Source organism: Pinus tabuliformis, chromosome 3_2, assembly GCF_031772625.1.
Source record: "Pinus tabuliformis cultivar Carrire ecotype Pingquan chromosome 3_2, CPIR1, whole genome shotgun sequence".
Classification (NCBI taxonomy): domain Eukaryota; kingdom Viridiplantae; phylum Streptophyta; class Pinopsida; order Pinales; family Pinaceae; genus Pinus; species Pinus tabuliformis.
The window spans coordinates 115,105,772-115,116,975 of record NC_142302.1 but is presented as its reverse complement, the minus strand read 5'-3'; the positions used below and the strand labels follow the sequence as shown (position 1 = coordinate 115,116,975).

The following is an 11,204-nucleotide window of genomic DNA, read 5'->3' as shown; positions in this document are numbered from 1 at the left end:
ATGTTGATCAATAGTGACATATTGATGCCAAGATTGGTAGTCCTTGAGAGTGTTTGTGTGTTCTGTTGTGACATCCATCTGAAACCTGAACCTTGCCTCCATAGCATTCGGGTACACTGCTCGGGCTCCTATGTCGAACTCGTCTGTGAGCATGCGCATCATTTTCTTCAGTGTGGTTGGACCAACAATGTACTTATGCATGATATCTGTACTGATAGGCAAGTTTGGGCTAGTGGCGGTGTGCATCAGGTCGTCGAAGTATGAGTCAAGCTCCTGTTGGACCTGCTTCTTGGTATTCACCTGAGTGAGGGTCCCAAGTGATGAGATCGCATGAGTGTGCACTATAACCTCCATACTTTTGAATACTCATGCATGGGAAGCCCGTATGCTAGTGATGAGTTGCGGCAGGACTTCATAGTTCCAGACCTGACTCTGTATACGTGCTTGTAGCTCGACCGCATTAGCCTTCGTCATATTTGGAAAGTGAAGCGAGGCTCCCTTGTACTTCATCATCCATTATCGCATGTTATCAACAACAATATGTATGTTCTTTAAGATGCATACTTTTCTTGCACATCGTTGTTTCCATCCGTGGAGATGAACAACCGCTTGATGCACAGTACCAAACTTTCAGTACAATGCTCACATAATTGTGTCCAAGGATAATACTTCATCTAGTATTTCCTTCTTCAGCTTAGCTCGAGTGGACATTGTCATCATGTCTCCTCCTTTCTTGGCCACTTGTAGTTCATTTTCCATTCTCTCATTCTCAACTATGAGAGAGCGAACACTATAGCTAGTGGCTTCGACATACACTCTAGTTTCATTGGCCAACGCAGCTAGATGCTTATAGAAATCAGTCACGATCACTTGCTCTTGAAATTGCGCAGGGGATGTTTGGTCTTCTGGAGTTGGTACTCTCTGAGACTACACAACTCTGTGATGAGATTCGTCAAAGGAGATATTATGCATCTCTGCTTTCGGTTGAGCACCAAGGATCTTAGTGCCTCCTTGGTCATCCGATACTTGCTCATTGTATGGATGCATTGAAGCAGGTGAGTCGACCTCTCTTTGGTGAGGCATGAGGTTAGTGTCCTGTTCCAACTCCTGCTACTCCATGTCTGCATCCAATTGTTCAAGAGCCTGTTCTATCTCCTGAGAAAAGTCTTGCCCCTACGAGGGTTCACCCTGTTCCTGTTGCTAGTTGTTCAAAAGAATAAACTACTTGTACATGTGCTACTTCGTCTGTGTCCAAGTGATGCGCCCCTACTGAATCTACTACTGTTGTGCTTCCATCTCGATTTGGTGCAACTCTTGTTCTTTTCGGAGTTACTCCCTCAGCTCATGCAAATTCTTCTCTACTTCTTCCATTCTCTTCGTATCCCTATGCCTTCACGCGATTCACTTGTTGCGTTGTTACCTCTTCTATTGAATAGCCATGGCTGCTTTTTCTACAAGTGGATATGCTCGAAACTTGCAGCTTTGTTCCTCCTCCATGCGGTCGACAATATTTCTCTTCCCTTTGTCAAGCATAGGTATGCTTAGCTTTGCTGTTTCTGCTGCTGCTACTACTGGTGTTCTCCATGATGTTGCTTCATGCTACTGTGACAACCATTCTACAGTGAAACCGACCTGTTCATTGGGTCTGGAGGTATTGAAGAAATACCTCCATCAGTCCTCCTTGGCCCAATCACATTCCCCATGGATCCAATTGAACTGAACTCTCATGCAACGATCCTTCACAATGCAATGTGGGTCATCCAGGTTGAAGCTTCAGAGGTCAAACAGGTACTTCTTCATGTGTTCAGCTTCGAAATCAACTTGCTTGATGCTTCAGATCTCGTATAACCCAATCCACAATGGAAGAGTGGTCCAAGGTTCCTTCTTCTTCTGTTATAGCCTAGTGGTTAATCCTTCTGAGATATGATATGCTACTTCCTGCATGATAAGCATGCCCAATGCAAAATTTGGTAGAACATGTGGAGGCTTCTCCACACTGAACACTCCGATGAACATGTCGTCTGGTGAGGCATATGCAATGCCTAACAATGCCTTCATCGCTTCTTTGACATGCAGGGTGGATCCTGTTAGCACTCAAATCTGCCTTAGGCTGAAGGAAAGCAGGATTCAAGGTAACATCAAACCAAGCTCAACCTCATAGCTAGCCCTACGAGGACAGGAGAGGGTTCTCTCCGGGTCTATCTCGGTGAAAGGTATCCAATAGAGCCTAAAATGACCCAAATGCAAAACTGATAATGATTTTAGGCTAGTAAACAGATATGAAAGAGTTAATTCAATAAATGACTAAGTTTCTGGGTTGTATGGGACAAGGACAGCATGAGCAGAGATTTAACCAAAGGCATAGGATATTTCATAAGGTGAGACAGGCATGAGGTTTTAGCAATCAAATTGAATTTAAATGGGATGAAAAGACTATTCAAGAAAGCCGAAAAGGGCATTAATGTATGAATCCTTTCCAGGAAGAAGAAAACACATAAAGTCTGAACACTTTCTCAAGGCAGAGCAATGACTGAATTCTACCTTTCTCACTTAAAAGTATTCAGCTGGAAACAATCATGAATGAATGGCGAAACATAACAAAGACATATGAAACATAAAAGAAGAAACACATGCTAAATTCATACCGCAAGAATCTTATAAATCAGAGCTGCACCATTTAATTAATCCTCTGTCAAAACTGTATAGTGATAGTGCTGGGTGTTTTCCTCCCACACTTTTTCTAAGAACTCCCCCCCCGAAACCCTTTTACAAAATTTTTCATACAATAAATAAACTCAATCTGTGTGAAAACAAATCGACACAAATGGGGAGCTGTTTAGTCATTAACTAACAGGAGCCAATCATATTTTCTGAAGATAAGCAGCATTACATTTTCACTCAAAAGACCAATGGAGAGGCGGAAGCTGTAACTATCAATCCTTGAAACATAACTAAAGTCGAAAATAGGTAGTCGAATCCTATTCTTTTGCTAAATTTTGAGCCTGGAATCGTGTAGTTGCTGATTTTAGGCCTAAAAACTCTCTTTCTTGAATGCCACTTGGCACATTCCTGCACAACCGCCCTCAAATTTCTGGAGATGCGTTTTCCACTTTACAGAAGGGAAAAGGTCTCCAATATTTTAATGCTAAAATCTGGGTCAAATCCGCCACATATTTTCTTTAGATTGAATGCCAAAGTATGCAATGACTGCCACCTAAGACATAACACCACTTTCATTCAATTTGGATCATGAATACGTAGATGGATCGTTTTACATTCATCATTCGGAAATTACATCAATGTCATTTGCTCGTATGATGACATCTTGCATGTAACATCGGTGCTTTTCAATGTAATCCCGCGTTAAGATAACGTCCAGAAGATCAAGTTCTGGAAAGTATCTATAATCAGCAAGTCCCTCTTTCAGCTGCATCGTAATTGTATGCTGACTTTCATCTTCCCAAATTTGAGTTTCCTAGACAATCTCATTTCCTTGACCTTCCTGGTGGAGAGTCGTCTAATGAGAAATCTCAAAATCAATGGCTCATTGCATTGTAGAGAATGAATTCATGTTGTTTATCTCCACCTTCATGTAACCTGGAAAGCGTATCCATAAAACTTCACTTGGCTCTCCGTCCTTATCCCCTTTATGTTTATCAGAAGATGCATCAGAATTAGGTCCTGGGACTCTTGAATCTGTGAGACCTGAGAAGATGACAACTTCACCAAGACGCCTATCATCTCGCAGTTTTGGATGTTCTACCGCATGATGACTCAATGAAAGATATTGTGCCTTGATAAAATTCCTTGCTTTGGATGGACTTGGTGAATAATGTACATAAGGATTCTATAATCTTCAATATTAAGCCATCAATCCTCATCAATATCAGTGCAATCTGCTACCATTTGGGCTTGATCAGAGCGGTTTCCTCTCAAACGTAATTCATCAATTTCTATTCTTAGTAGAGGATCACATATTAAGCATTTTCGGGCGCCCTGCAGCAACGCATTTGCAACCACGCCTTTTTGCATATATATGCTTGCATTTTGTACTGCACACGAAATTTTCAAGTTCATTGATAGGTTTCCCAGTAAATGGACAAGTCATGTTTACCAGGCTGCACTGACAGCTAGTCATAATAATTTCTTCCTGCTCCTCTCTAGGCATTGGCTCATCTGCGTAATGAACCCTCCAAACTGCTTCTTTAAACTGCTTATAGAACAAATGATTTTCGGGCACCGTAAGGGAATCTGCTTCAAGCTTGGAAATAGGTTTCATCTATAAGTTTCTTAAAATCTATCGTCCCATTTGAAGAATCGTATTCTCTGCCAATTTCCTGAAGAGCTGAGCTTGGCCATACGATATCATCAGAAACAGGAATCAATTCCAGAGCTGCTTCATCCAATTGCTTCACCCTTTCCGACATGGTGTATTTTCCAAATCCAGCCCAAAACACCCAAAGACTGGTCGAAATGAGGGCTGTCAATGCCACTGCCCGATTCAGGGGATCAAAAACCCCAGGGCAGCCGAAATATGCAATCCCGACAACTGGATTTCACCATTCCATCAATGTAAAGCCGAATTTTGCTGGATTTCAGTGGAAAAACGCCGTAAACGGATGTCAAAGAAGGTGTTTTTTTGTTACCTTTTTATCTTACATCTGTGTCTATTTTCAACTGCCAACCATGACGTATAGGCTCCTTGTGATAATCTCAAGAATTGTTGAGCGCCTGACAGTTGTGTGAACCCTCCCTGAAGGTTATTTAAAACCTAAGACGAATGCGAAACCAAGAACACAAAAAATACCAGATCGGAACGATGTTCCCTCTCTAAGTCCTCTGCAATCATTTTGATGGTCACCAATGAGCTTTGAACATCTTGGAGCATAAGAAATGGTGTGTTTTTTAGTTTTGATGGCAAAGGTGATATAAAGCTGGCCTTTCGGCTCTGTGCACCATGCAGGCTGTATGCGCCACACATGCACAATTTTACACTGCAGAATGTGGCTCTATGCGCCACGTGCCTTATGTGCGCCGCGACCCACTCCAATGCGCCGCACACACTTCCAGAACACAACTTTGACACTTAAACATGAAATTCACTCCTCCAAAACTGCAATAGATATCCTTTGACCTCTTGGCCTAGCACTAGATGTTTCAAGCGATGAAAATGTCTCATGGAGTAATGGGTTTGATTTTGCTCCTCAAAAACCCATTTTGTATTGTTTGGCATTGGCATGTTTTCACATTTCGTTTTGCAATTTCCCTTTTTGATTTTGGCTTAAATGATGAATCTTTTTGGCATTTTTGCAGGGAAGATGGCGTATTTTGACCAAGGAAGACCAGGGCCTACTTCTGAAATATTTTATGGTGGAAAGATACAAGTATTTTATTACAAAAACAAATTTGACAATTTCCTATTCAAAACAGAGTTTTGAACAAGAAATGTCCTTGCATATACTTGATGATGAAATTTTGAACTAAGAACTTCTTTGAAAAGCATCCTCATGGCCTATGGGCATTTATTAAACATGTCAAAAGACTAAACCCTAGACCCAAAAGCTAAAAGATTCTTTTTGACCAAAATGATCATCTATGACTGTGAATGACATGAACTAAGTTTTGATGAACATAGAGAAAATTTAACCAGCCCGGCAGGTACAAGCATGAGGGAAACAGGAAAACCAAGCCCTTCAATCAAAGAATGGCATGCCCCTAGCAGAATGCAACGAAGTGAATCGAGCGAGACACCTAAAAATGAATATGCAAAAAGAGGAATGATCTCTGACGGAGGGATGACGAGACCGACTCTAACATTGGCTCCAATGGGGATGGTAGCTCCTTGGAGGTACCAAGAATGACAGATCTCTGGAAGAGCTAGACAGTGCCTTCGTCCATTGGGCTATGGAGTACATTATTTTGACAAACCAACATGACTCAATTTTATTGACTGGAACTTTGACTCAAACTAGCTCAATGCAAACTGAAATGACTAACTCAAAATACTAAGACCTGAACTTAAAACTTAAAGCTTGGTGGCAGTACATGGCCACTTGTGTTTCTTACAAGGAAAAATATGACCAAACTACATCAAAATGCCAATGTAACCAATCAAGAAGATGCCTTCTTGATTGATTTTCGTGATCAGATCTCTTGGTCAATAATAGATACTGGAAACTCGGCATCCAAAAACATATTTGACCATGATCTCCTTCATCACTGAATACTGAAATGATCACCTTCACTACTGATTGTAACAAATCTGCCATTGGATCCTGAAAAACATGAAGATTGACCTCTTGCTGGAAAAACAAGGTATCTTTTTCTCTTGATTCTGGTTTTTCTTCATAAATAAGAGTATGTTCCTGGTCTTCAAAAAATTCTGAACAAATAGATGAAAAGATTTCATCTTCAAAGAACATTTCAAAACATGAGACATATGAAGAGGAATCTGAAAGGGAATCCTGAATGGTCTTATCTTCTGAAGTCTAAATATAGGGTAGGTCAGCTTCATGCGATATGACAGCCAGATTCTCATTACATTCATCAATCAAGAGAAAAGAAACTTCAGATGATTCTTGAAACCCAACACGATCATTTATATCATCTACCACAAATTCATCTAGAGGAACGTTTTCACTTACTTGAGCAAAGATCTGAGCTGACTGGATTATTTCTTCATGAAGACTGTGTTCTGATGACCTAAGAACATTTGGATCCATAACCCTGCCTTCTTCATCCCAGATGATTTTAACAGCAGAATTCTCTTTCATGGGACTCAGTACAAGGTTTTTTTGGTGATCACAATCTCAATCTACATCTGAAATGGTTGTATTAACATTATCACATTCTGAATTTGAAATTTGACTTCTTTGCATGCTGTCTTCTTCGATGGATAGATCGAAAATGACACTTTCTCTTTCATCACTTTCAGGCATATGGAAATCGTCACCCTGTTGATTTTGATCCTGCTGCAAAGTTTCCTCTAAGAGTTCTGTGTGCTGCTGAAATGGTTTTTCATACAATGCTTCCATAATTTCTCCGTCCATCAAGTCATCACACCCATAAAAATTTTCAAGATCTTCAATAAAACTATGAACATGGCTACAACAGTTCTGAACTAAAGTCAAGGATGGATATGATTCTTTGTACCTTTCAAAGAATACTGCATGAAAATCTTTTAGACAATAAATAGAAGCAGGTGGCAAACTTTCATACCAAGATCGGGCTTCATCCTCCAGAGTAGCCATAAGCATTTTCATCAAACAATCTTTAGGAAAATTGATCTTTAATTTATGCACATGAATGTGAAATTTAACCAGATGAAGAGCAGCGTCATTACCTTCCACATTTCTGAACATAGGCAAATTCTGAAGCCAATCCACCTTGGCCATTTTATTTGGAAAACCTAGGATGTGATTTCAGCTCATGGGAGCATATCTTCTTGCAACCCGCTCCATTTTGAAAATATCAAAGCTACTGATCTATCTACAGTGGAGTCACCATGAAGGATTGATTATTGTATTCTTCAGTGAATGAAGTCACCAGGTGAATGATTTCAGCCATCTTATATCTGATCGTTGTCCACCATCAACCATCAGATCTGAACTTAATACATGTACTCGGGCAAGACAATCTTCAAGCAAACTGTTTTCATCCCCAACGGAGTCGCCACTATGTTAGCAGTCAAATCTGCCTTAGGCTGAAGGAAAGTAGGATTCAAGGTAACATCATACCAAGCTCAGCCTCGTAGCTAGCCCTACGAGAACAAGAGAGGGCTCTCTCTGGGTCTATCTTGGCAAAAGATATCCAATAGAGCCTAAGATGACCCAAATGCAAAACTGATAATGATTTTAGGCTAGTAAACAGATATGAAAGAGTTGATTCAATAAATGACTTAGTTTCTGGGCTATATGGGACAAGGACAGCATGAGAAGAGATTTAACCAAAGGCACAGGATATTTCATAAGGTGAGATAGGCATGAGGTTTTAGTAATCAAATTGAATTTAAATGGGGTGAAAATACTGTTAAAGAAAGCTGAAAAGGGCATTAATGTATGAATCCTTTCTAGGAAGAAGAAAACACATAAAGTCTGAAAACTCCCTCAAGGCAGAGAAATGACTGAATTCTACCTTTCTCACTTAAAAGTATTTAGCTGGAGACGATCATGAATGAATGGCAAAACATAACGAAGACATATGTAACATAAAAGAAGAAACACATGCTAAATTCATACAACAAGAATCTTATAAATCAGAGCTGCACCATTTAATTAATCCTTTGTCGAAACTGTACAGTGATAGTGCTGGGATTTTTCCTCCCACACTTTTTCTGAGAACTGCTCCCCCCGAACCCTTTTACAAAATTTTTCATACAATAAATAAACTCAATCTGTGTGAAAACAAAATCGACACAAATGGGGAGCTATTTAGTCATTAACTAATAGGAACCAATCATATTTTTTGAAGATAAGCAATGTTACATTTTCACTCAAAAGACCAATGGAGAGGCGGAAGCTGTAACTGTCAATCCTTGAAACATAACTGAAGTCGAAAATAGGTAGTTGAATCCTATTCTTTTGCTAAATTTTGAGCCTGGAATCGTGTAGTTTCTGATTTTAGGCCTAAAAACTCTCTTTCTTGAATTCCACTTGGCACATTCCTGCACAACTGCCCTCAAATTTATGGAGATGTGTTTGCCACTTTACAGAAGGGAAAAGGTCTCCAATATTTTAATGCTAAAATCTTGGTCAAATCTGCCACATATGTTCTTTAGATCGAATGCCAAAGTATGCAATGACTGCCACCTAAGACATAACACCACTTTCATTCAATTTGGATCATGAATACGCAGATGGATCGTTTTACATTCATCATTCGGAAATTACATCAATGTCATTTGCTAGTATGATGACATCTTGCATGTAACATCAGTGCTTTTCAATGTAATCCTACGTTAAGATAACGTCCGGAAGATCAGGTTCTGGAAAGTATCTGTAATCAGCAAGTCCCTCTTTCAGCTGCATCGTAATTGTATGCTGACTTTCATCTTCCCAAAGTCGAGTTTCCTGGACAATCTCATTACCTTGACCTTCCTGGTGGAGAGTCGCCTGTCGAGAAATCTCAAAATCAATGGCTCGTTGCATTGCAGAGAATGAATTCATGTTCTTTATCTCCACCTTCATGTAACCTGGAAAGCGTATCCACAAAAATTCACTTGGCTGTCCGTCCTTATCCCCTTTATTTTTATCAGAAGGTGCATCAGAATTAGGTCTTGGGACTCTTGAATCTGTGAAACCTGAGAAGCTGACAACTTCACCAAGACGCCTATCATCTCGCAGTTTTGGATGCTCTCCCACATGATGACTCGATGAAAGATGTTGTGACTTGATAAAATTGCTTGCTTTGGATGGACTTGGTGAATAAGGTACATAAGGATTCTATAATCCTCAACATTAAGCCATCAATCCTCATCAATATCAGTGCAATCTTCTACCATTTGGGCTTGAGTAGAGCGGTTTCATCTCAAACTTAATTCATCAATTTCTATCCTTAGTAGAGGATCATATATTAGTTTGTCAACTGTAAGCATTTTCGGGCACCCTGTAGCAACACATTTGCAACCACGCATTTTTTCATATATATGCTTGCACTCTGTACTGCGCACGAGATTTTCAAGTTCAGTGACAGGTTTCCCAGTAAATGGACAACTCATGTTTACCAGGTTGCCCTGACTGCTAGCCATAATAATTTCATCCTGCTCCTCTCCAGGCATTGGCTCATTTGCGTAATGAACCCTCCAAACGGCTTCTTTAAACTACTTATAGAACAAATGATTTTTGGGCACCGTAAGGGAATCTGCTTCAAGTTTGGAAATAGGTTTCATCTATAAGTTTCTTAAAATCTATTGTCCCATTCGAAGAATCATATTCTCTGCCAATTTCTTGAAGAGCTGAGCTTGGTCATACGATATCATCAGAAACAGGAATCAATTCCAGAGCTGCTTCATCCAATTGCTTCACCCTTTTCGACATGGTGTATTTTCTAAATCTAGCCCAAAACACCCAAAGACTGGTCGAAATGGGGGCTGTCGATGCCACTGCCCGATTCAGGGGATCAAAAACCCCAGGGCAGCCAAAATATGCAATCCTGACAACTGGATTTCACCATTCCATCAATGCAAAGCCGAATTTTGCCAGATTTCAGTGGAAAAATGTCGTAAACGGATGTCAAAGAAGGTGTTTTTCGTTACCATTTTATCTTACATCTATTTCTATTTCCAACTGCTAACCATGACGTATAGGCTCCTTGTGATAATCTCAAGAATTGTTCAGTGCCTGACAGTTGTGTGTACCCTCCCTGAAGGTTATTTAAAACCTGAGACGAATGCGAAACCAAGAACACAAAAAATACCAGATCAGAACAGTTTTCCCTCTCTAAGTCCTTTGCAATCATTTTGATGGTCACCAATGAGCTCCGAACATCTTGGAGCAGAAGAAATGGCATGTTTTTGAGTTTTGATGGCAGAGGTGATATAAATCTGGCCTATTGGCGCTGTGCACTGCGCAAAAACCCAGTGCGCCGCGCAGGCTGTATGCACCACACACGCACAATTTTACACTGCGGAATGCGGCTCTATGCGCCGCGTGCCTTATGTGCGCCGCGACCCACTCCAATGCACCGCACACACTTCCAGCACATAGCTTTGACACTTAAACATGAAATTCACTCCTCCAAAACTACAATAGATATCCTTTGACCTCTTGGCCTAGCACTAGATGTTTCAAGTGATGAAAATGTCTCATGGAGTAATGGGTTTGATTTTTCTCCTCAAAAACCCATTTTGTATTGTTTGGCATTGGCACGTTTTCACATTTTGTTTTGCAAATTTCCTTTTTGATTTTGGCTTAAATGATGAATATTTTTGGCATTTTTGCAGGGACGGTGGCGTATTTTGACCAAGGAAGACCAGGGCCTGCTTCTAAAATATTTTATGGTGGAAAGATACAAGTATTTTATTACAAAAACAAATTGTACAAATTCCTATTAAAAATAGAGTTTTGAACAAGAAATGTCCTCGCATATACTTGATGATGAAATTTTGAACTGAGAACTTCTTTGAAAACCGTCCTCATGGCCTGTGGGCATTTATTAAACATGTCAAAAGACGAAACCCTAGACCCAAAAGCTAAAAGATTCTTTTT

General features: G+C 40.1%; 2 pseudogenes; both read right to left on the bottom strand.

Moving 5' to 3' along the window:
* Positions 1–3,870: 3,870 nt before the first annotated feature.
* LOC149180087 (E3 SUMO-protein ligase MMS21 pseudogene) lies at positions 3,871–9,185 on the bottom strand (annotated as a pseudogene).
* A 278-nt stretch (positions 9,186–9,463) lies between these two features.
* On the bottom strand, positions 9,464–10,506 carry LOC149180086 (E3 SUMO-protein ligase MMS21 pseudogene; annotated as a pseudogene).
* Positions 10,507–11,204: the final 698 nt, after the last annotated feature.